The 21811-nt window shown below is 42.3% G+C and overlaps 1 protein-coding gene across 8 annotated transcripts in view; it reads left to right on the top strand.

The window, feature by feature from the left end:
- The window catches only part of ERC2 (ELKS/RAB6-interacting/CAST family member 2), a 963856-nt gene that overhangs the window by 109228 nt on the left and 832817 nt on the right, over positions 1 to 21811 (top strand). The window lies entirely within an intron of this gene.

A 21811-nucleotide genomic window follows, 5' to 3' on the forward strand; every position in this document is an offset into this window, starting at 1 on the left:
GTTACTATAGTTTATTTATTTATTTATTTATTTATTATTATTATTATTATTATTTTTTGACTATAGTTTATTTTAATCTAGGCTGATCAATACAGTGTTCAACCAAAAGTTACTCTCTTCCTCTTCATGTCTGCTGCCTCTCCTTAGGTCATACATAGGATGACACAGCTATAAATTTACCTGCCAGAAACCCAGAAATCATCTTTTTATTTTCTATCTTCTCTTGCTGTCAATATCCAGTCAATTATCAGGTCCCTTAGCTTCTATTTCCTTAATACCATTTGTATTATACCTCTCTATTGATTCCCACCACTGTTGTCTTATTTCAGGGTGTATAACCTCTCACCTGGACTATTATTTTCTAACTACTCATTCTTTTTATAATCTTATTCCAGTCTACCCCATTTCATATAGGAAACTTAAATTGGATCATGTCCCTTCAATTCTCAAAATTTTTCATGGGTTCTTTGCTGGCCCTGAGAGAAAGCAAACTCCTCAGCATGGTGGGCAAGCTTCTCCATAGTCTTCCCAGTCTCCCAATACATCCTCTGTGTTTGCTGTCCTTACTGAACTCCGTTTAATGTCCTGTGCCTAGAAAGACCTTTCTTTTTGTCTGCCTGTCCGTCTCTCTTTTAAGTCTAAGTTTTAGCTTGAGTTACCTCCTCTATAAGCCCTTTCTGAATTTCCAAGATGCACTTAGATATTCCTTTCCTAATGTTCTCTTTGTTGTTTGTACACACTTGCTTACATAAACTAACATATTAAATACAATTGCTTGCATGTCTGGTTCTCTCTACTAGATGGTCATCTTCTTGAGGGCAGCTTCTGAATTTTGTTTCCTCTTTGGCCCAAGTAATTAGCAGAATATCTAGCACTTGGATCATTGTAATTGTTGATGAATGATTTACTGTTACTGTAAAATAAGGAATAATTATTTTTATAAAATATATATAGGGCAAAAATAATTTAAGTTTGATAACAAACATTACTAAGACTACCGTCATTCTTTCTGAGGGGAGGATGGCATGCACTTTTTGAATCAAAGACCTTATTTTTCAATATAGGCTTAGGTGACTAAAATGCATTTTAATCAATATCAATATCAAATATCAGTGAAGAATTATCATCATAGTCTTATGAAAGGATGAGGAATGTTAATATTGGCCGATATCAGTTTTTAAAATATTCTAGTTAGGGGACTTCCCTGGTGGTTAAGACTCTGCATTCCCAATGCAGGGGGCCTGGGTTCGATCCCTGGTCCGGGAACTAGATCCCACATGCATGCCGCAACTAAGAGTTCACATGCCACAACTAAGGAGCTGGTGAGCTGCAACTAAGGAGCCCGCCTGCCACAACGAAGGAGCACCTAGGCCGTAACTAAGGAGCCGGCAAGCTGCAACTAAGGAGCCCAGGTGCTACAACTAAGACCTGATGTAACCAAATAAATAAATAAATAAATATTTAAAAAAAATGTTCCAGTTAGCAAGTAGAAGTTTAAAAAATACTGACACATTTGGGCTTCCCTGGTGGCGCAGTGGTTGAGAATCCGTCTGTCAATGCAGGGGACATGGGTTCGAGCCCTGGTCTGGGAAGATCCTACATGCTGCGGAGCACCTAGGCCCGTGAGCCACAACTACCGAGCCTGCGCGTCTGGAGCCTGTGCTCCGCAACAAGAGAGGCTGCAATAGTGAGAGGCCTGCGCATCGCGATGAAGAGTGGCCCCCGCTCGCCGCAACTAGAGAAAGCCCTCGCACAGAAACGAAGACCCAACACGGTCAAAAATAAATAAATTTAAAAAAAAATACTGACACAGCCATGGAGATCACATTTTAGTCTCTGAAAATCTTGTTAGCAAATTCAGAAAGGGTAGCTCTTTTAATATGCATATATCTTTTTTATTCAAAGTGTTACACTGAATTCTATTCCATAGAGATTTTTAGTAACAAGAAGCCAAAATGAAATGGACAAAATGTTTCAGAAACCTCAAAAGTATTCGTATCCTGTGGCCCAGTGATTCTTCCTCTGGGGTGGCATCCCTTTGGGATGGTTTTGGCCTCCCTCTATGGGGTGAGGGGTAGATCTCCAAATAATAAGGAGAGCCAGACTTTGAAAGCTGTATGAGGTCACTTTCTTTCTCCCCTTGGCCTGGCACAGGCAACAGGCAGAGTGGGAAGTGATTCATGGCTCCCAGCTTCCCAGAGGCCGCTCAGAGCCTCCATATTCCATGACTTATGCTTACCAATGACACACCTGTGTTTGCTCTACTATCTCATAGTATTCCAAAGTGTGGGCGTGCGTGGGGGGAATAGGTTATCTAAGACAGTGGAAGTCTTAGTACTGCTCTGATGCCCTTTTACCACTCTGACACAAAAGTTCACTGCGGAACCTTCCAGCTGAGCCCTCTGCTACTTTCTGCACAGTTTTCTTTATTGTTCTCTTTCTCTCCCCAAGCCTGCAGTCTTCCTTTTTGTATAAATGCCACATTGTTTTTGAACTAGATAACCCTCCCTCACCTCTGCAGTCCCCCAATGCCATTTTCTGTTTTACCACACAAATGATTGTTTCCACAAACCAGTTGTTTCCATTTTCCTGCCTCAGTTGAACCAGAGCACGTGTATTTTACTTTCATAATGCCTACAACTTTTTCTGGGCAATGTTTGGCTAGATGCTTGCCCTTCTAGCAAAACTGTAAGCTCGACAAGTGCTGGACTGCGCCTCTCTTTCTCAGTGTGTGTCTCCAGGGCGTGGCATAAATAGATGTTCAATAAAAGCTGCTGAATGAATAATTGAACAAAACCCATTAAAGGCAAACCTATATTCAGACTTCACTGTTTTCAGAGAAGGTAAGCTGGATCCTTGCTGTGCGGCTTGGTGCTGTTAGTGGCCTTGAGGAGAGCACTTTGGCTGGTATGTGTGCTTTTCATTGACATATCCCTTGAGGACTTTGTTGACACATTCAGTGAAGGTTTGTTGTACATCTCTTCACGTCTATAACAGTCACCGTGCTTAGAACTGGGAATTCATGTCCCTGTCCTTGAAACACCTAACAGATGAGTAGAAGGTAAAGCATAATAACCTTTGGCACATAGTAGGCACTCAGTCATTGTTGAGTAAATGGCCCACCGTCACAAGGGCACCATGGAACTGATGTTCCATTAGTGAAAATGCTCCAATCCCAATTTCTTATTTGCTTGGGGTTGATGATGTGAGGGGTTGGCTTGATAACAGGAAAAAAGCGACTGAGGGAGTAACTTAAATCCATTTTCATAGTAAATGCATTGTATATTGGTGTCAGGGCCCACCTTTTATTGAAGGATGGTATTTTTGTCCTTGCCACTTCTTGAGGTTTTGGTGTGCAGGGAGTGAGGTGGAGGAGTGGAGCTGGGAGAAGCTCCTGGGTTTTCATTCTGAGCGATGCTGCAGGCATTTATTGGAAGCAGACGTTAGGGCATTTGGTTACAGTAATTGTGAGCTTTGTGCTCAGCAGACCATATGAAGGTGTGTTGCTGTCAGGTTTCCTCAGGTGTGCTAATCAGAGAGGGTGGAGAAGGAGAGAAGGAGGAGGAGAACAAGGGAATGGCTGTTGGCCTGAGCAGTGGAGGCCTGATTGTGTTCAGAGGCTCAAGTGGCCAGCTTAACCTAAGTTATTAAACATTCTGCAAGACCCTGGGTCCTTTCCTTATGTTTGTTTTGCTTTTTCTTTTTTCCACTTTATCCAGGAGATATGAGCAATGAAATGGTGTTTATTTTACAAATATAAAAGGATATTTCGTTTTACATGATATTTGAAATATCCATCTGCCTCTCTCTGCCTGTTTACTCTGATAAGTCCTAGTAACACAGGCTTAGCTGAGTTAGGAGCCAGGGATCATGTATTGTATTCTCTGGGGAAAAAAGAATGTTAAATATCAACAGATAAGATTATTGAAATAAGTAATCCTTTCTTTGTTGTTACTGAATTCTTCACTCTGGCATCTGAATGCAAACAACAGAATCTGCAAAGCTAATGAGGACAAGACTTTGTGAAGGAAGAAAATTTATTATTATTATTATTTTTAACATCTTTATTGGAGTATAATTGCTTTACAGTGGTGTGTTAGCTTCTGCTGTATAACAAAGCTATACATCAGCTATACATATACATATATCCCCATATCTCTTCCCTCTTGCGTCTCCCTCCCTCCCACCCTCCCTATCCCACCCCTCTAGGTGGTCACAAAGCTCTGAGCTGATCTCCCTGTGCTATGCGGCTGCTTCTCACTAGCTATCTGTTTTACATTTGATAGTGTATATATGTCCATGCCACTCTCTCACTTCGTCCCAGCTTACCCTTCCCCCTCCCCGTGTCCTCAAGTCCATTCTCTTATGTCTGCATATTTATTCTTGTCCTGCCGTAGGTTCTTCAGAATCAGAAAATTTATTATTAAAAAAACCCCACGATACAATAAGGAGCAATAATTTAATTTAGACAACTCTGTCTTGTGGCCTAAGGTTTGCTGTTTATTTAGTGAACATTTCTGGTGCACTTTCTGGAAGCTGGACACTTTTGGTCCTCTATGAGCTTAGTCTTTTGTGGGAGAAAGTCAAGTTATCTAAAAATTAAAATTCTATAATTTGATAATTATCTATTAAGTGATTATCATGTTACAGGCATTGGAGACTCAATAACTAGCAGGACAAAAATCCCTGCCCTCAAGGAGTTTACAGCCTAGTGGGGAAATGTTGGCCGTGGAACTTCTAACCCACAGGGTCTGATGTGTGTGTGGTGGGGGGAGTGGGGCTTGGAAGGCTGCATAAAGGAGGTGGTTCCTTAAGGACAAATCAGAATGAGCCTGCTGGAGGGAGAAAGAGCACGTGGTATGAGGGGGAGGGGGAGAAAGCTCGGTGTGGTGTGGCCTGGTAGTGCTTCTAAAGGAAGGGGTGTGCTCAGCCCAGGGCCTGCATTGGGGCAGAGAGAAGATCAGGCAAAGACAGGCTGAGGGGCTCAGACTTCGTCAAAGTAAATGCCCCCTTGCTTAGAGAATTTATTTTTCCTTGGTGAGCTAAAAGAGAATCCTCATATGAGAGATCACTTCGTCATCCCATGGAAAATCATTTCTCAGATTCTTAATAATTTTTCTCTATTCCAGTGTATTCAGTTTTGTGTTTCATTTTATTCCTCTTCCTTCGGTTGGGTTGTTCTAATAAAGGTGGGGTCTAGAATACACAGGTGAGTAAGGGCCCCTCCTTGGCAGTACCTGATACACACGTCACAGAAGCCTTGTATTGCTTCCCCTCCCCTTCTAGGGTGTAAGTCCTCTGAGAGCAGGGACCAGGGCCACTTAACCTCTGTGTCCATCGTGGTGCTTGGCACAGCCCAGTAGTAAACGTGTGTTGAATGCTACAGAAGGGCACGCTCAAGGATTTGTCATGGGCCCTTTGGAAGTTTGCAGTTATGAAATACATTTTTAAAAGGAGACTGACACATACCCAGCACAGTAGTTGGCACGTGGAAAATGTCTAATGAATGGTAGTTTTCTACCTATTTTAATCAAAGCTACATTACTCCATCATGCTATTCCCCTGTTAAAGTCTTACAGTCCTTGCATTGCTTGGTGAATTAAGAGAAGTGATACACGCTTTGTTATTATAGTATTTTATTGTATGAATATGTTCTCCATTCTGTGATGCCAGTAAGTAGTATTGTTGGTTTAAAAATCAGGGTAAGAAAGGGCTTGTTGCAGCATTTTAAAAATAGTCTGGAACATTTGAGGTAAAATGTCAGCCAGATTGCCCCGCACGTCTACTACTTGGAAGAGAGTTGTGTTCTGAGACGCTAGAGTTCTGTATTCCTCACGTGGAGAAAGAGGCACAGCGGCAGGGTCAGCACTGCAGGTTTGCAGAATGCAGTATCAAATGAGCAGGCACTAAGGTCCTTGTTAACAGGATCACACCCTTACTTCCTATTGCCACCCTGCCTCTCCAGCCAGCCTTCAGGAGTGTCTGGCTTGGTGGACAGAGCCAGCTACAGACAACACCTTCACAAACTTTCTAGAGTACCTTGTCCCTGAGCTCTCAAACCACTTGCATGTGGTCTAGGGGTGTGAGATGCCTTGCTTAGGAAACATAAATAAGTGAACATGAAGTTTACCTTGTATTTTTAGGAATCACAAATATATAGAAATCAAGGGATTGCAATCAAGAGTGTTTCCTTGGTGGAGCAATGTTCTGGAGGCTGAACAAATGACTCAGGATTGCTAACAGGATTAGAGAGGCTTCTCAGGCATGCCCAGTGGGATGCTGCTTGATGAAAAGTGGCTTGGTAGTCTTAGAATGAGATGTATCTACCTTGTTCTTTTAACTTTTTTTTTGGTAAAAGGTTGATGAGCTCATGGCACAAACCCTTCCCAGATGGTCACTCTTATCTGTGGTGGGTGTTCTGTTCCTAACAGGTAGCTTCCTCTTTTCATGCTAACAGGAAGCTGGCTCTTTGAGGATAATCTAAAGCTCTGTACAACCTCTGCTTTTTCAAAATGGAAGGCTCAGCTCCCAGGGGCTCAGGCTCAGTGCAGTGTTTTTAATTGGCAGAAATATCCCCTAACCCAACAGTGATGCATTGTGTCTGTTCCCAGAATGACTTTTAGTATAGGTTCCAAGAGCTCTATGCTGGCCTGGACCAGTTCACCTTAGAACAGCCTTTATAAGATGGAAGAGGGTGGAGAGGGGTAGGAAGGAGAAGGTCTTCAAGAATAGATCTCATTCTTTAAAAATAACCATGCCCTGTTACATTAAGTATTAATTGCAACTCTGTTTCAATTTTTAAATAACATTCAGTTCTTTAAAGATTTACATCCGTTCATCTCAGCTCAATCAAATAAAATTTAAAACAAAGGAAAGAATGATCAACTTCTGGGTGCCATTCAGTATGTTAAATTAGTTTCAGGATTTTTCCCCCCAAGAAGTGGGACATTTATTTTTAGGCCTTACATACTTTTTCTTCTTTCTGTTGAAAATTCTGCACAGAAGTAGAACAGGTCTGTCTACTTTTAAAGTTTTCTTGTAGGTGGCAATAGGTTTTAACTTTTGTATGATATAGGGAGAAGAGGAAGCTAATATCTATAAATCTGGCTCGTTGAGGATAAGCTATTAAGGAAGCTGTCTGTTGAGTATTTGGAACGTCTGCTTTACAATTTAAAAAAATTCCCCTGGTTGTTTTCTGGGCATGAGTTTGGTGCCACCTTGTGGGCAATTGTCAGACTATTATTTGTGCCATTAAAAGAAAACTTGCCACAAAGCAATTAATAGTGCTCAAAAAATATGCTCTGTAAATTAGTTAGATTAAAACCTCCCCAGATTTCAGTGATTCTTTCACTAGATTCATGCAGCTTCATCTTAGAGGCAATACTGCTACCTAATTTCAGGAAACATTTGATTTTTCCTCAGGGATTTTGATACCCTGCTGAGGTACCAGTGTCTTATTACCTGTAGAAAACATTGTCGCGGTATCTGTGTTCTTTTTTTAAGCCTTGTGTTTTCACCATATTTTAACATGGTTTTCTTTCTTTCATTTAGAGCTAAATATTAGGTATCTAATAAAATATATCTTCGTAGTGGTAGTATTTAATGCTGACCTTTTTAGAGAAAAAAATACATACAAAGAGATTACCTCAAATATAATATCAGACATGTACAGGTATGAGAAATTCTTGTTAATTTACTTTAAATAAAATTTGGATGCCTTGTTTATATAGATTTGCCACATCATAGAATTTATATACCTTTAATTAATAAGAGAACAAATAAACTATGCTGTGTGATGCTATTTTGCATAAGGATGCTACTTTTACTAAAGTCTTTTGGCAGGTTCAGCAATGCTGGGGATGTGATTTTTGACCTACTTTATCACATTTCTCACAACAGCCCTCCGAGGTATCTAGAACTGATCTCCTAATCCTTCTTTTGTCTGTGGAGAAGATGGGGTGGAAGTCATGGGTGGCTCACCCTGGGTCTCAAGCACTGATAGTGGTGGGGCAGGCTTAGAACCCAGCTCTCAGGACAGCTGATCTGCTGCTCTTGTCATTAGCTGATGCTGTTCTTATTATTTACATCATAGGGTGACAAATGCAAGAAATGAACATGTCTGTGCTGATGGGAGTTTTAGAGAATCAGGGTGTTGGGCTGGAGCGGGAGGAAGTGGGGCTTGGGGGGATGGAGGGGGAGAGAGAGGGAGTGCAAGAGAGAGATTCCTGCTGCATAGACTTAGAAAACATATCCTTGTTCTTCCTAAAAGGGAAAGTGGACCCCATGTTGGGGTTTAAACATTAAATCCCATGTTTAATCATTGTTCCCGTGATTAAAGCTTTTCAAGGCTCTCTCTGCCTACATGACAAAGTCCAGACTCCTTTCTTTAAGTGGCTCTCAGCTCCTTTATGACCCGGCTCCCTGAATTCTCCTGCCAACCACACGCCACTCCAGCAACACCAGAGTGCTCTTATTGCCCCTGTACCAGTTCCTTTTCTTACCTTCCTCCCTTTGTTTGAACTGCCCCTCACCCCTGTTGCCTTGACCACCCTTTCTCCTCTGTTTTTCCTAATGAATCCAAATTATTCAGTAGGACTCAGCTCACAGGTAGCCTTCCCTCTCCTTCTCTAGTCTGGTCAATTCCCTCTCCTTCTCCAGTCTGGTTAAGGTGTTCTACCTCCGTGCACTCCTATAATGCTGTGCAACTATCTGTTGGAATGTCTGTTTTCCTAATTAAACGGTCACATCCTTAAGAGAAGGTCCTGCATATTATTTACCTTTCTGTTATTAGAATTGAGCACAAGATCTGACGTATATTGTCTCACCATAGGTGGGAAGGACAGAATCGAGGCTAAGTTGCAGAAATCGGGGCACCAGAGGTAGAACTGGGGACTCAAGGCTTGCAAAGCCTCTTTCTGCCTTCGCTGGCCTCTGCTCCTCTTGTCCTAAGGCACTGTTCTCAGGCCCTTGTCTTGTCTCTCTCCAACTCTCAGCTCTCCTTCCCTCTTCTGTCAGCCATGTTTTGTCCTCCATGTAGACAAGGGTTCCTCCACATGGCTGGAGAAAGTGGCCTCCAGAAGACTCATCCCCTTTTTCTTGGCTTAAGTATTTATTTATTTATTTATGGCTGCATCAGGTGTTAGTTGCAGCACGCGGGATCTTTTCGTTGGGGCATGCGGGCTTCTCTCTACTTGCGTTGCGCGGGCTCTAGAGCACGTGGGCTCTGTAGTTGTGGCACTCAGGCTTAGCTTCCCCACAGCATGTGGGATCTTAGTTCCCCGACCAGGGATCGAACTTGAGTCCCCTGCACTGGAAGGTGGATTCTTAACCACTGGACCACCAGGGAAGTCCCTTCAGACTCATCCTTGTAGCTTGGCAGCCTCAGGGAGAAAAGTGCTTCTCTTCCCCAGTATCCCTGTCGGATTTTGGGGGAAGGACTTTGGTCCTTCCTAGGTCATCCCTGGAATGATCACTGTGTCCTGGCACTTTGTGCACGTTAAATGAATAGTCCATGTGGCATTTCTCTTTGTGTCCCTCATTTCTTGCCTGTGCTAATTATAAGCTTCTCCATTCACTTTTCTTCATTTTTATCATATCTCAAAAGTGATATGATACAAGACAGGGGCTGACTTCACAAGTATCCCTTGACCAGAATGCAAAGGTTAGGCAGTTCTGTCTAGACAGTCGTAGGTGGTGGGTCCACCTCCTCATCTCTCCTGCATCCTCCCTTCCTGTCAGCCTCCACTAGGATTTTGGCTCAAGGAGACAGGGGGTTTGGAAAGGCAGAGCTAACTATATAGACCACATTCCTCAATCCTCTGACACTCCTGAAAAGAGGGCCTGGATTAGATGGGGCAGGCAGAATATTTAGTTTTTCAATTATTGTGAAATATCACAAATATACAGACAGAAAGTGTACAAAACCTAAATATATAGCTTAATGAATCAGTATCACATACATATAACCATCATCCTGGTCTAGAAACAGAACCTCAGAAGCCTCCGTGTTTTCCTTCTCAGTCACAACCCCTGACTTCCCCCCAAAGCCAGCCATTACCCTGACTTCATGGTAATCTCTTTTATTTATTCTTATACCCCCCAAGTATGCATCTTTCAACACTAGAGCTAATTTGATTGTTTTTGAAGTTTATACTAATGGAATCATCGAGTCTTACTCTCGTGTCTGGCTTCTTTCATTCAGCATTGGGTTTGAGAAATTCATCCCTTTTGTTGAGTATAGCCCTGTTTTTCATTTTTTGGCACCATGTGGTATTTTATTATATAAAGGTACCATCATTTCATCATTTATTTTTCCATTCTATTGTTGATGGACATTTGGGTTGTTTCCAGTTTGGGGCTATGATGAATGATACTCCTGTGAACTTTATTGTTCTTGTCTCTTGGTGCACGTGGGATGTGCTTCAGTTGGGTGTACACTTAGGAGTGGAAGTAGTGGAGTGTGGGGTAGGTATATCTTCGCCATTAGTCTATATGCCAGTTTTTCAAAACAGGTGACCAATTTACCAGCAGTGTTTTCTTTCTCTACCTCTTCTAATCCCCAATTTTGGTGGCATTGCAGGAACCACACAGAGATAATAATCGTAACTGCCATTTATTAAGTGCTTACTCCATATGAGAAGTGCTTTATAAATAGTATATCAAGTCATCTTCACAACAACCCTTAGGGGCAAGTGAAATTGCTTTCTCCATTTTGCAGATGATGAGGGTCCTGAGGATCAAAGGAGATTAAGTAATTTACTTAGAGTCACATAACTAGTCTGTGGTAGAGCTAGGACCCAAACCTGGGTCTGAGCTCCTTGACTCCATAACCTGAGCTCTTTTTTTTTTAAATGGGTGAGGTTATTATTATTATTATTTTACATCTTTATTGGAGTATAATTGCTTTACAATGGTGTGTTAGTTTCTGCTTTATAACAAAGTGAATTAGTTATACATATACATATGTGCCCATATCTCTTCCCTCTTGCGTCTCCCTCCCTCCCACCCTCCCTATCCCACCCCTCTAGGTGGTCACAAAGCACCGAGCTGATCTCCCTGTGCTATGCGGCTGCTTCCCACTAGCTATCTATTTTACGCATAATCTGAGCTCTTACCTCTACATTGAAAGGCTGGGGTTTACCTGGTAGCCAGAGTGTGGGAACTGTGGTTTGGCACAGTGGGCCCGTGCCTTCCTGCCTACAAATGTGGGTCATGCCTGTTGGCAGTCATTTCTTTAAAGAAAGAGCCTATTTTTCCAGGAAGAAAACACATGGAAGAAAATGCAGGTATCTGGGAGCTTGAAGCACTTCTTAGTCCCCTTTGGCTTATATACTATTAAGGCCAGGCTCTGCAGGTCCTAGTGCTGAGAGTTTGCCTCAAGTATTTGTCTATTCATATTTGTTTTTCTCAAATGTCACAAGGCTATGCCTTGACCATACTTCTCATGCCCCTATTAAAATTCTGAGGTTATAAAATAATCATGTGTTTATCTAGTAGGAATTAGAGTAATAAAGATCGATGTGTTAGTATCTGGCTTTTCTATGAAGTTTCTTTTTTTTCATTAGTGATAAAATTGAAATCATAAACACATAGAATAATAATGTCATATAAACATTTTCCAAGGCCTCAACACTATCCCCACTGATCTTTTCTTCTTTTTCAGCCACATACCACAGAAACTTTCTTACTGGCTGGCTGGTACATCTTCATTCATCACCACACCCTCATCAGTTGTCCTGATAACTGTCAGTGGGATCTTTTAAAAAGACCTAGTCTGGGCTTCCCTGGTGGCGCAGTGGTTGAGAGTCCGCCTGCCGATGCAGGGGACACGGGTTCGTGCCCCTGTCTGGGAAGATCCCACATGCCGCGGAGCGGCTGGGCCCGTGAGCCATGGCCGCTGAGCCTGCGCATCTGGAGCCTGTGCTCCACAACGGGAGAGGCCACAACAGTGAGAGGCCTGCGTACCACCAAAAAAAAAAAAAAAAAAAGACCTAGTCTGCTTATGTTTCTTCTCATCAGTACCCTGTGTGATTTGGACCCAGCCTCATGCTACTCTCCCCTTTTCTTTGTATTCCAACCACAATACTTACTAAACACCTTTCCATGTGCCAGACAGTATTCTAATAATTCCATTGTATAGAAATTATTATTCCTATTTTAAATAGGAAGCACAGAGAGGTTAAGTAACTTACTCAGGGTCACCCAGTTAATAAATGTCAGGTGGAGGTAGGATTCAAACAGGTCCATTGGCGCTAGAGTCCATGCTCTTACCCATAGCACGGTGCTGTCTCTCTTTCCTAGTCTTCTCTAAGTACCTTTTATACACCCTACTCCTCTCCTCAGGGATTTTGCACTTGGTGTTCTTTTGTTTGAGATTCTCTCCCCTCACTCTTTGTCATCTAACTAGCATCTCTTCCCCTTCAGAGCCCAGCTTCAATGAAGTTGCTTGAATTGCTTAATCTTATTATTTAAAAAATACTCAGTGTGTTTTAATTACTTTGAAACTGTAAGCTCCATGAGGGCTGAGGCCCACTCACCCTGTTTATCCCCAAGTGTCCCCATGCTTGGTGCACAGCTGCAAACCTTGTGTGTTCATTCAGCAAATGAATGAATGAAAGGATGGCTCACAGCAGAGTATAGAGGCAAAATTGTCTTTCTATCCTCAGATACAGTTTTCAAGTAAACCCTAACTTAAGTGAACTTAGGTTCTAATTATTGTTTAGATGGCTTCTTTGGTCTGGTGCCTCATTTGATCTGGATTTTTAATATGTGTTTTTAGTTCTCAGTCTACTTTCCTTCAGGCAGTGCCTTCTGATTTACAAGCCTCCATTAGCTTAAGGTGTCTTGCTCATGGTTTTGCATTTCATCTTATGGTTTATGGGTCATTAATAACACTTAGGCAAAATGTTCCACTCTATATATAATGCACACTGGAGCTGCTGCCTATCAGAATATCCCCTCACTTTTTTTTTTTTTTAATTACAGCTTTCTCAGTTGACTCAAAACCATCCCCTAGTCATGTATCTGTGAAAATCATGATCTGTTTTAGGTGAAATCATGGGAGAATTGTGACTGACATGTGTGTGTCTCATATGGACCCTTTACGTGCTAACTTGAGAGAAGGTGGGACCTTGAGATGAAATGAGTTTTCAGTTCGTTCTTTAATGGTGAGCATGTTAAATAGTCTTCTTGCTAATTGAGTAGAGAATCTACCTTTTAGCAGTCACATTTTAACCTAATGTGCTAGTATTAATGCCACCCTTCAATAAATATATATTTTTATATTCCAATCCTATAAGCTTTCCTCACATTCAAATTTTTTACAAGAGATTTTTATTGCCCACTTTAAGATCAGTATCAATCAGCTTGGCAACTTCTCAAGTGTTTTCAGCTATTCTAATAAGTAAGTTTATCAGGCATGGTCTTTCCCTAGTCTCTCAGAAACAAAGCAGTGCTTTTTTTCCTATGCAATATTTCTTAAGGATTCTAACTTAATATTTCATGTTTATAGTTATTAGAGACACCAGGAAGTCAGGACAGTTTTGGTTGCACATATAGATACCTAAACCAAGTTGGCCTAAGAAAAATGGGAATTTATTGTCTCACCATTTCTAGGAAGGACAGAATTGAGGCTACATTGTAGGAATGGGGTCATCAGGGCTGGAACTGGGGTTTCAAGGCTTCAAGAACTCTCTCTGCTGTCATTGGTCTCTGCTCCTCTTGACCTGGACATCATTCTGCAGCCCTTGCCTTGTCTCTGTTCATCTCACAGCCCTCCTTCCCTCTTCTTGTCAGTCTCCTTTTGTCCTCCTGCCGATATGACTTTATAATATGGCTTTTCATCTGGAGAAGGTGGCCCCCCAATGCTTTAGGCATCTTGGCCTCTGTGGTGTGTTGGGGGGAAGTGCTTCTGTCCCTCAATATCCCCATGTTGATTTTAGGGAAGAACTTTGCCCCTGCTTGGTCCATATCCCCACTTCTTGAACTGTCCCTGTGTCTGGTCAGGAGGCTGTGAATGACAGACAGCCTCACCTGAGTGGTGAGGAGGGAGCATGAGTTAGCCAAAGCAAAGGGGGACTGTTGCTAGAAGAGGGATAAGAACATTTGAGGGAATAATGAAACCATGGCTTCCATAGTCCACTGGATGGTTGCTCTTGAGATTAAATAAGCATTTACTGAGTGATTCCTCTGTGTTAGGCACTGTGTGATACCCTAGGGATTCAAAGACTAGTGATGAGATTACAAAGCAAGTTAAATGATTCTAAATTACAATGGGAGGGAGTGGGCTAAATGTAAGGAAAAGCCTCCTGGGAGTGACTGGAGTTATACTTTGGAATGTGTTTCATCTTATTCTTTAGAATTTTCTGTTTTGTTGTGCTTTAATGATTTGTCACTTCTCTGGGATGACCTGACTGTTATAGATAGCACAAACCAATTTCCTGGAAGGTGAACATAGATTTTAAAATTCATTCATTGAAAAAATTACGTTTTCTTCTTCTGATGAAAAAAATATATGTTCATTTGGAAAATATAAAGTATAAAGAAGAAAAAAAATAATTCTAGCAGCCAAAGATGGCATTTTCGTTTGTTAGTTAGCATTTTGGTATTTCCTTATGGTCTTTGATATGCATATATGTAAAGACAAAATAACTTATCTATTTTTTATTTTATTTATTTATTTATTTTTTGCGGTACACGGGCCTCTCACTGCTGTGGCCTCTCCTGCCGCGGAGCACAGGCTCCGGACGCGCAGGCTCAGCGGCCATGGCTCATGGGCCCAGCCGCTCCGCGGCATGTGGGATCCTCCCGGACCGGGGCACGAACGCGCGTCCCCTGCATCGGCAGGTGGACTCTCAACCACTGCGCCACCAGGGAAGCCCTAATTTTTATTTTTTAGAAAAATTGGTTTAATAGTGTTACAGTTTTGAGTCTTGCTTTTTTATTTAATGTATTATTGTGAGCATTTACCCATGCCATAAAACATATGTGGGAGATGGGATTTTTATTATTCTCTACTTCATAATCTACCAAATGGCTGAAGCACAACTTATTTAACCATTTCTCCAGTATCCCACATTGAAGTTGTTTGCTAAATTTTGTCAACATGAGAAACTCAAAGAATGTTCTGCAACCTAAATCCTTGTCTGGTTTTCAGATGATTTCCTTGGGTTGCATTCCTAGTAATGGACTCAGGAGATCAAAGAGAAGGCACACATTTAAGTCTCTGGATCCAGATGGCCACTCTGCCCTTTGAGGGGGTGTTTCAGTTTACATTCTTACCAGCTGTAGATGAGAGACAGCATAAGAATTTAATGGACCATCTCTGACAATTAGGTCATGGGTCCAGTCAACTGATTTTATCCTATCTGTGAGGGGCTACTATGTGTGAACCAAGTGTGACCATGTGTTGGATACTGGAAAAGGCTCTGGCAGCATGAACTGAAAACTTTACCTTTTCAGTGAGAAATGAACACATGACTTCCTCCAAAGGATTCATCTCTTGCTTCAGAAATGCCATACCCTTACTGTTGAGGCCAAGTAAATGGAAAATGCAGTGTCCATGTTGGGAATTAAAATTTTTTTTTCCTCTTCTTTTTCTTCTTTCTCTCTTTCTCTGACTCACCCTGTCTCTCAAAATAAAAGAGCCTCTCTGATTATCCTCTTGGATATGATTCCTAGGAGTGCAATTATGGGATCAAAGGGTGTCTTAGTTCAGGCTACTGTAACAGAATACCATAGACTCGGTGACTTATAAACAACAGAAATTTATTTATCACAGTTCTGGAGGCTGGAAGTCTGAGATCAGAGTGCCAGTATGGACAAGTTCTAGTGAGTGCCCTCTTCCAGGTTGTAGATGGCCATTTTCTTGTTTCTTGCCTCACATGGCAGAGAGAGAGAGAGCAGGAGAGCTCTCTGGGGTCTTGTTTATAAGGGTACTAATCCCATTCATGAGTGCTCCACCCTCCTCATGACCTAATCATTTTGAAGGTTAGATTTCAACATATGAGTTTTGGGGAGACACAAACATTCAGTCCATAACAAAGGGATATAACAGTTTCCATTGTTGTTACCAAACAAAGTAGGAAAATCTGGTGAGAAGAGCCCTGAGGCAAAAGATATAGTCCTCAATAAACTGGAAATATTAAGAACCTAAACAGATTCTTTCATTCAGCAAATATTTACTGAGCAACTACTCTGTGGCTGGTGTGTGTTACCACGTGAAACTAATTGGCTCAGGAAGGGCTTTGACACTGAGACACTGAGTACTGAGTTGCATTGCACTCATGTGTTTGATAGAATGATTCCTGACGTGAATTTCTGGATGGGTGGAAGGAACGCTGGTCTTGGAACTGGACAGATCTGGGTAGAAATCCTGGCTGTGCTGGGTGCTGTTGGACGTGTTACTTTACCTCTCTAAGCCTTAGTTTCCTCATTGGAAAATCTAGTCAACTCACAGGGCTGTTAGGAGTAAACACAATGATCTAAGTCACTAGTACCCTGTTGGCACCAGCAGGTGTTCAATAACTAGTAGCTGCTATTATTTTTGTCATGGTTATTATCCTTATGGTGATGACTCAGGGATAAGATGAGTTTGTATGCTTTGACAATAGTTTACAATGCCTCCGTAAGCACCTTTCCTCTCAGAGCAAAAGCAACTCTGTGCATGTGTATGTGTGTGTATGTGTGTGTGTGTAATATAGGAAGTCTCTCCCCTGGAGTCAGTCCCCAGAGCCTATTTCAGAAGGGTTCTTGTAAGCGGCTGTTAGATTCCCGTCTTCCCTGCTCTGCTTTCTGAACCCTGAAAGCTCAGAATGGAGGCAATGGGAGTGGTCTCACCAGTAAACCTTCAGCATGAATTAGGTCTTACATAATCTGGGTTTGGGGGTACAGTGAGTACCCTTTTTCGGCTGTGAGTGGAGTGCTTGGCCCCGAAAATCTAGATGTGAGGTTTCATCATCTTTACTCTCTTAGCTTTTGGGGTCCAGAAGGCAAATGTTGGTGATGGGGAGAGTGAGAAACTGATGTGCCTCAAAGCCGCATGCCTACAAATCATTGCCTGGGCTGGGCTGGGCTGGGCTGGGTGCAGCTACTTAAGTGTGATTGATTCCACATGGGCCTACCAGCCTTCACTTCCCATGTTTAGGTGCTTGGTGCTCTTGTACTTTTCCCCCCCATCACATCAAATACTGATTTAAAATAGTGCTTGAACATCTTAGTATGTACAAGTGTGTATGATGAGGCCACCCAAAGTGGCTGTTCTCTTGCTCTCTGTACATCCCCTGCTCGACCAGTGCCTATTTCACCTACACCCTACTCACATGACTGACCTTCCTACATACTTACCCCCACCCCAGCTGGTGATTGTTCTAACCGTTAAATCAAAATACCTGCGCCTTGATAGCTTATCAAAGAGGCGCATGAGCGGTGTGCTCCTCTGCTGGTTTCCCTGGCAACCAATGAGCCAACCTGACGTCACTTCCCCCTATAAGTAGTAACCTCCCCCTTTCGCCGGGAGTGAAGGCTGCCGCTGTGTTCTGCCCTGCCGCGCAGGGTGGGTTGTCGCTTCAGGACCTTGCTTCACACGGTAAGCTCCCCCTATCCATTAAACCACTGATGTCTCTGCCACCTAACTCTAGGCTCTTTCTTCGGTCTTGAAGCTGGGCACGTATAGGCCTTGTAGGCCTGTGGGGTGCAAGTCAACAAAGCTTCAGAGTCTTCTGCATGGTAGAAACTTGGTTCCAGAAGCTCCTGAGAACTGTTATTTTGTTGGAGTATCATTCCTGTGTTCACAAAACAATTATTCTGACACTTGTTAAAATGGTAAGGAAGATTTTATTCAAGATTACTGCAATAGGGGTATTGCACTAGAGGAGAGAGATGGGGCTTAACTTGGAGTACAGCAAAGACAGCTGGAGGTTATAGCCAATGAGCAGAGTGAGGGGGTGAGTGGGTGGAAAATTACTAAGGGGAGACATCAGGGGTAGGAGAATTCTTGCTAAAGGCAGGCCAGGGACTTAGACCTCAAAGGAGGAGGATGAGGAACATCACCAGATACCTAGGGTGGGGGATTCTCTTTAAACTGACTTAACAGGTTCTTGTTAAGACTGGATTTTGCAGGCCTGGCAAGGACAGGACAGAGGCCAAGTTGAGGTCTAGTTGATGAGAGTGCTCAGAGGAGCCTAATCAAAGTTTAATCAAGGAGGGAGTCTTTGCCACCTGCCATGATTAGAATGAAGCACACGTGGTTAAGGGCTCGCCTTTTAATTACCCCTGCTTGATGTGTGACCTTGGGCCTTTATGATCCTGAGACTTTTACTGGAAAATGGGCCAAGCAGTAAAATATCTCCCTCATAAGGAATACAGTGAGCATCAAATGAGATAATGCTTGGGAAGAACTTGTCACAGTGTCCGTCCTAAAGTAAAGGCTTGATAAATGGTATTAGTATTATAAGTTGAGGACTGTAATTAAGTTTTTTTTTTTTTTTTTTTTGTGGTACGCGGGCCTCTCACCATTGTGGCCTCTCCCATTGCGGAGCACAGGCTCCGGACGCGCAGGCTCAGCGGCCATGGCTCACGGGTCCAGCCGCTCCGCGGCATGTGGGATCTTCCTGGACCGGGGCACAAACCCGCGTCCCCTGCATCGGCAGGCGGACTCCCAACCACTGCGCCACCAGGGAAGCCCTGTAATTAAGTTTTGATCCAGTAATTTAGTGAACACTTTCTAATCTATAAATTATATAGGAGAATACGTGGTTTAGTGAAAACTGCTCTGGACTGAAAGGGTTTAAATACCTGGATTTAAAGTCTGGCCACGCCAATGTTTAGCATCCTCCCAGAGCTTAAGTTTCTTATCTGCAAAATGGGACAATATCCTTTTCCTTGACTGTCCTGCAGGATGGCAATAAATGAGAAAATATATGTGAAAGTACTTGGACAACTAGAAATTTGTCTAAAGTTGTTCTTTAATAGTCCTATGATTAGGTTTCTGACTGCTAGTGAGCCTGTGCCCCTGGACTGTGACCTTCACTAGGGCTTCTCAGTTTCATTTTGTTTTTTCTCTCTTAGGAGAGACAGGAAGGCTAGAGAAAGTTGGAGTTGGCTATTTCCCTTCCCTCAGTTAGGTTCTGGTAAAATATTGAGGGTAGACCTTGTTAAGTAGAACAGAATGCTCTGGGAATACATAATGACTGCTTTCCCCAGCCTCCTTGCAGGAAGAACCAAAGGACTTTTCTCCTGGCTTTATTGTGAAAGCCTGATAGGGCTCCTTGGGGTAAAACTCACAAAAGTATGGGGGCTGGCCAAGACTGGGCCCCCACTGGAGTTTTTATAACATTGTTTATTCAAAAATTAATAAATAAAAGAGTAATATTTTTCTTACTTTGTTCCTATCAGCTTATAGATTGGAGATAGGAAGATGGTTAGCAACCATTTAAGGAATTTATTTAGAATAATGATAATGGCTGGCAGCCAAAGTATAACTGTCTTGTGGTTACAACCAGATGCTTCTAACACAAGTGTGTGCTTGAAAGGAAAAGGGAGTGGATGAAAAGAATATGCTACCTATCTTTGGCTCTTTTGGAGGAAACCAGGTAGTAAAGTGGATATTTTACAAAACAGAAAACTGAGTTGTATCCACTTCAGGTTATGGTGGATCTTCAAAATCTACTGAAAGCTAGCAAGTCATAGAAGTCATTGGCTTACTTTAAATATCAGACAATTATTTAATCAGTCATTGCTTTGGAAGATCCTTTAAACTATTTTTAAAAAGTCCTATTGTGCCGAATGATTTTCATTGTTGGACATTTTGTATAACTGGATTTGTTTCTGATTTATGTTCTAAATAAAGTTAGGGTAAAAGAGTAAAAAATAAATCCTTAGCCTTCTCTCAAAATAGAATTTATACTTTAGTCTGTTCATAACAAAATCTTTTAAATATCAGAAGTCTACTTCCCATGTTATAATTTGTAAAAAATATTTTGCTTTTGATTATTTTCAGGATCCATAAATGTCTTTTTATTGGAAAATAAAAGAAGGTGACCAAGGGGGAGCTAGGGGAAGGCACGTTGGGAAGATACAGGGAAATATCTGAGCTTTGATGTCGATGGATTTGTCTATTGCTCTGCTCTTCCACCATTTTTATTTGAATTACTTTTAGGATGCCGGTGGCTGGAGCTGCATCCTTCAAGAAGCTAGCTCTCAGAGGAGACGTTCCTGTACTTTTCCAAACACCAAATCTGGGCTTCTTTCTCTCTCTTCTCACAAAGTCTACTGCTCTTTTTCAAATTCAGTGTCAGATGGTGATGAAGAGTTCAGCTTCTGAGATCAGACTCATTGGGTTCCAGTCAGGCTCCTACTCTTCAGTGTGTGACCTTGGGTGTGTATAACCCTGTGTGATCACTTGACTTCTCTCTACCCCAGTTTCCTTGTCTGTAAAACATGACTAATAATACTACCTCCCTCTTAGAGCAGCTGGGAGGATTAAATGAGAGAATCCATGCACGGAGCTATTGTAAGGGGTTGGTAAATGTTACTTGATGCTATTATTATTTACCCTCCTGCTTTGCCTCTTTTTTCTTATTCTGTTCGTTTCTTCTTTGCCTTTGCAAAGGCTATTCTGAAAATCCCCATTTGTACCTTCTCTTTCTCTAATATGGTTGTGGTATATACTACTCATTTCATTATACACACAAACACACACATATACATACACACATGCACATATACATATGTTTCTTTACTGTGTACCTATAGTGTGTCAAGCGCTCTGGGAGATACTGAGGATGAGATTCCTGATTTTGTGGAGTTTGCATCTAGTGACAAAAATACGGAAAATGAATCATTTATAGAAGTGAAAGAAAGACCAAGGTGCTGTGGGGTTGTGCAGCCAGGGCACAACCCCAGCCTGTGAGGTCATGGAAGCCTCTGTGAGGAGGGAACAGTCAAGCTGAGACTGGAAGCATGAGGACCTTCTCCTTGGAGCCCTTTCTGGTCATATATATTTTTTACACTCCTGATTGAGGTTACTGTAGCACTTTATTTCTGCCTCACGTATAACATGTACAAATTCTTATCTTATCACATAAATATGTGGGTCAGTCTCGCTCCCACTGAGTTACCTTGAAGAGGATATTACTCATCTTCGTATGGTCATAGCTTCCTGTAGAACACTGTTGATATTGGCCATCAGTTAGTGTTTTCTGAACTAAACCACATTGTGCTTTGAGGAGGGTAGACCTACAAAGGGATTCTCCTTACTCATGTTTGGCTTATTTGGGCCTGAGGGGTTCCTCCTTGCCTTGTTATAACTCAGTTTCATCATACCCAGACTGGAAGGAATGAATTAGGCTCCTTCTGGTTAGTGTTTCTTTGATTCTCTCGAGGGAATTTGGTGTCGCTTGAGACGGCAGCACGGATGTGTATTTATAGAGTAGTGAGATGTAAATAGGGGTCCGTTATCTTTCAGTGGTCTTCTAAGGGGATATTTTGACTGGGGCTGAGTTGAATTGGTCAGCAGGCAGCGTTAGGCAGCAGCACTCCCTTTGTATGCTCCCAGGCTGCCCAGGTGTCATGGAACATTTGTGGGGAAAGAACTTGAGCTCTTAACATAAGTGGAATCTAGACCTATGCAGCCCTGGTTTGGGGGACTGAGGTTCACCAGAAGAAAGCCAGATCGCAGAAACAGATCATGGGACCCTCGAGAAAAGAACTCATGAGTGAGGAGAGTTCTCAGAGAACAAAGGAGTCAAGGAGAAGTGGAGCAGGCCTGACACAGCCTCTGTGCTGCTGCTTCCTGAGAACGAGAGGGCTGTGG

The sequence above is a fragment of the Mesoplodon bidens genome (genome assembly GCF_964165515.1).
Source record: "Mesoplodon bidens genome assembly, chromosome: 10".
Taxonomy (NCBI): domain Eukaryota; kingdom Metazoa; phylum Chordata; class Mammalia; order Artiodactyla; family Ziphiidae; genus Mesoplodon; species Mesoplodon bidens.